The following is a 4,125-nucleotide window of genomic DNA, read 5'->3' as shown; positions in this document are numbered from 1 at the left end:
TTTTTAAAAAATGCCTGCTCCAAAGGTCTTATCTTATGCCACTAGGGGTTATATAGCTATATCTGAAATTTCATGCATATCAGTTAATATCTTAACCCTCCTCCATTAAAATAGCTGTTTGCTTGCCCATTTTCCTATGTCGTGAAGGCTGAAATTTCAATTCAGTGAAGCGAGGTCAAGATATTAACTGATATGCACGAAATTTCATATACAGCTATATAATCCCTAGTGTAGTAAGATAAGACCTTTGGAGCAGGCATTTTTTTTAAAAAAAAGTTTTTAATGAACCGCCCTATTAGAAGCAGTTCATCAGATGGAGTGGTGTTGCTATGCTAGCTTCCCAGCAGGGGTTTGTTAAGGGAGGGAGGAAGCAGTGGGGAGGTCAGTGCAGTGTAAATGCACTGGACGAGCCAATCTGGCCCTGTTTGCCAGTGTGAGTATGCACCATGCTGCCCTCCCACCCCCTCTTCTTCCTGGTAAGCAACAGCAACCAATCTACTGATAAGCTACCATGCTGACTCTGGCCCTCATGGTGAACTACTTTTGCTACTCATGTCTCCTTGGAAGTAAGTCCTGCTAAGTTCTATAAGCTGCAAGTGATACTTGCCTGCCTGGAAGCGTTCTTGTATGTGTGTGGATAGTTCGGTATTTGTATATTTTTGTGTGTGAGAGAGCAGTGGGTCGCAGGGTGATCTTGAGACAAGAGTGTGAGAGGGTTTGGGGGCAGCCAAAGCTCTCCTGGTGCCTTTATCCCCCATGAGTTTATCCCCACATTCAGAAGTAGCACAATGACACCAAATGCTTCTCCCGTTCTTCCAGCAGAGTCAGGAATGGAGGTTTAACAATGCTTCAGGCTAGGTAATGATAAGTTGCTGCTTCAGTGAAGAAACTGAAGCATGCTGTCTTTCCTTTTACTTTATCTTATCCTTAATGTGTTCTACTTGCTTACAATATTGTGTTCCCTTGTCTTTTTATTTAAAAAGCAAAACAAAGGAGACCCTCTATTGCACAATTCCTTGCCTCCTTCTTACTCCCACAATGTGGGGTTAGCCATTAAAGCACCAGGATGGATGTATACACTAACATTAAGCACTTCTATCTTATATCAATCATTAGGCAGGAGAAGACACTGGCATCAAGGGTTGTTAAGGCAAAAAAAGATGAGCACTCCCTCTGTGGAATTCTAGATGAAGACTGTTGACTAGGACAATTTTGACCCCAAACACTGCCTGGGATGGGTTGAGAAAATCTACCCCATATAAAAATTCCTGAGCTTCTTCTTTGCTGCCCAGCCAATTACCTAGCCCCCAAAAGGCAAATCATGTAGGCAGCAAATCTGACACGAACTCGTAGTTATTCAAGTCAGCTTGGTCTAAAGAGGTTTTTTTTTTTAAAGAAGAAGAAGAAGAAGAGAGAATTTTGACATTATTCTTTTGATTCTGCCTGACTGCAGAAGCTATGTCTTAAAGAAAAGGATTGTAGCACTGGCCAAAATAGTGGAATTAACACATCTGCTCTTACATAATGAGCTAATGGAGCTAAAGTTACAGGCAGTTGTCATGACCTCAATTTTAGGTGCTACTTAGAAGATGTTATCTTCAGCAGAACAATTTTCTCAAATAGTTCCAGTGGCACAAATTGATGGATGAGTAAGTGTTGCATTGCCTACTGATTAGCAATCTTTCTTCCCATTTAAGTGCTCTGTTATCAAAACCTAGCATGTCAGCTTGTGATGACTGAAATGGGGGAAAAACAACACCTCAAGATGGCTTAGTCAAAGGTTGCAAAGGCATTTAAAATGCTATATGCATTAAAAGTCTGACTCAAAGCCCACCGGACTCGTTTTTCTGACCTCTGAATTCCACTAGATCATAGGCGGCAGGTAGTTCAGAGCCCTGGGTTCAAGCTTCCGTTTTGCTGAGAATCCATGGTGTTTTCCCTGTTGATTGTACTCGTGATTGACCTGTTCGTTTGAAAAACCAAAGCAAACACCCAGTAAGAGAATTACTAAAAAATAAACAAACTTCAATTATTTGTTATAGGAATCAAATAACAAAATGTTTATTTCTTAAAATGCCTTGGGTTATACTGGCCAGCAAGAAACCAAACAATGACTGAAGAATTCGAGATAGCCATCAAACTGTTCAACAACTATTCAACTATATTTGAGCAGCTGCCAAGGGCTTAGAAGTGGGGAGAGAGCTACCACCAACTTGTGACTCTCACTTCTATTTCTTCTTCCCTCTTCTTCATCATGACCTCCTTGCCTCCTCCCACCTCTGCTTCCTCTTCTCATCTTTATCCACTGGAAAAAGAAGAGGAGAAGAAAGAAGACCAATAAAAACCATGGAACTGCCTCAAGTCAGACATTGGTATGTATATGAATTATTCCTTCTGTATAAGGGAATGTATACTTTGGAATATTCCCTTATTTTTTTCTTGTGGTGGTATTTCTAATATTCCCACTGATGATTCTACACCCAGTATTCTGGGAAGTAAAGAGAGAAAGTATATGGATTTATTTAGAACCAGGATTTGATTCAAGAAAAAATGGGTTTAAGCCTTTGGTCATGGAAGTTTATAAGACTATTAGGAACTATTGTGTTGCTTCTTTGGGTTAACCACTGCCAAAGAAGAATGCTAGCATCGTATGTTTTATTTTATTATGTAAAACCATCTGCCTGATGATGTTCCCGTTTCATTACAACTTCAGGGAATTGCATGCGCTGAATTAAACATTGCACCTTTCTCTTTGATAATATAGCCACCCCATCACCAATTAGAAAGCCCTGCCAAATGGTAAGATGCCTTTATGTTGCAAATACAACTGTAACAAGCCTCCGCCATGCAAATGCCTGTACGTAGTCATGAATGCTGAGGATCCGTGCACAGTGTGTGCTGTCTTGAATAAATGAAACTACAGTTCCATTGCCAGGAGACCCTGTTTTACTGATGCATGTAATGACACGTTTGGACAGCATCATTAAACTTTGTGAGGTATCTGAAATGATGATCTCTTATATTCTGGCCACATAAAAATAATATATCTCCTACACTTTATATATCAATGAATATAACACATGTGGTTTAAAATAGTTCTAATGCAGATACACATTCAGGAAGAAAAGCAGAAGGCTCCTCATTTTATCCTCTCGTTTTATACCCTACAAGGCTTTCATGGCATTTTAAAATGCTGGGAGCTCAAAAGTATGTTGGGTTACCCCTCCTGTCCCCACTGTGAATGTAAAATAACTCCATTTTCTAGCACCCCAAAAGTTATCGAGGGGACTTTTGATTGCTGTACTTAAACAACAGTTACAGAATTCCCACATCGGTGCTGGTGTTATTGTGCAGGAATGCTGTTGAACTGCACTGACTTTTGGAATGTAACCTCATACCCTCAAACCAAGCGGGAGTAATTCTGATATAACATCTTGCACATGTGATAGCCCTTGGGAGTCAACTTATATAGATGGGAAATGTATATGATAGAATGTGTTGTGCAACTTTCTTGCCAATTACAACGTACGCAATGATCCTAGATTCCAGGCTAAGGAAGTGCACATTTAAAAGAGACCACTAACAGCCCACAATTTAATAATTTACAGGAACTCCACCTATCAGCCTGGCTATATACCCAATGTTGGGGTTTCTCCCCTAGTCTTTGGCCATTTCAATGTCTTTTCCTACCCTTTATACCCTAATCTCCTTTGAGATCTTTGTCCATTGAGTAGTTTGGAACAAGGCGATGAGAACTGCCTTGCAGAATCAAATAAAAGCCTATTTACCTCTGCACTCTTGCCGTCAACAATACAACAGAGATGCTGATATTACCCACCCTTCACCCTAAGGTTCCAGGGTGGGTTACAATTAAAACACCATATTAAAAACAGCTTTAAATTACTGAAATAAGTTGGGTCCTGAAAATATCCACTCACATGGCAAAAGCCAAGGTAAAGAGAATGTCTTCAACATTCATCGAATGTTGCATCATGATGGGAAGGAAATACACAATTTAGGGCTGCAGCAGATTCAGGGCTGTCACCCTCTGAGCTTCCAGTGTGTGTTTGGCATAATCAAGAGGGTCCCCTCCATGGATCTTTGCACCTAAGAGGGTCTATAGGG

The 4,125-nt window shown here is 40.4% G+C and overlaps 1 long non-coding RNA gene across 1 annotated transcript in view; it reads left to right on the top strand.

The window, feature by feature from the left end:
* Positions 1-2,190: 2,190 nt before the first annotated feature.
* Positions 2,191-4,125, top strand: part of LOC128415094 (uncharacterized) — a 53,941-nt gene continuing 52,006 nt past the window's right edge. The window contains exon 1 of the long non-coding RNA XR_008330855.1: positions 2,191-2,372. This is a non-coding gene — a long non-coding RNA (uncharacterized LOC128415094). The remainder of the gene's footprint in view (positions 2,373-4,125) is intronic.

Source organism: Podarcis raffonei, chromosome 6 (assembly GCF_027172205.1).
Source record: "Podarcis raffonei isolate rPodRaf1 chromosome 6, rPodRaf1.pri, whole genome shotgun sequence".
Classification (NCBI taxonomy): Eukaryota; Metazoa; Chordata; class Lepidosauria; order Squamata; family Lacertidae; genus Podarcis; species Podarcis raffonei.
The sequence above is the reverse complement of the archived record's forward strand: the minus strand, read 5'-3'. Positions and strand labels throughout refer to the sequence as shown.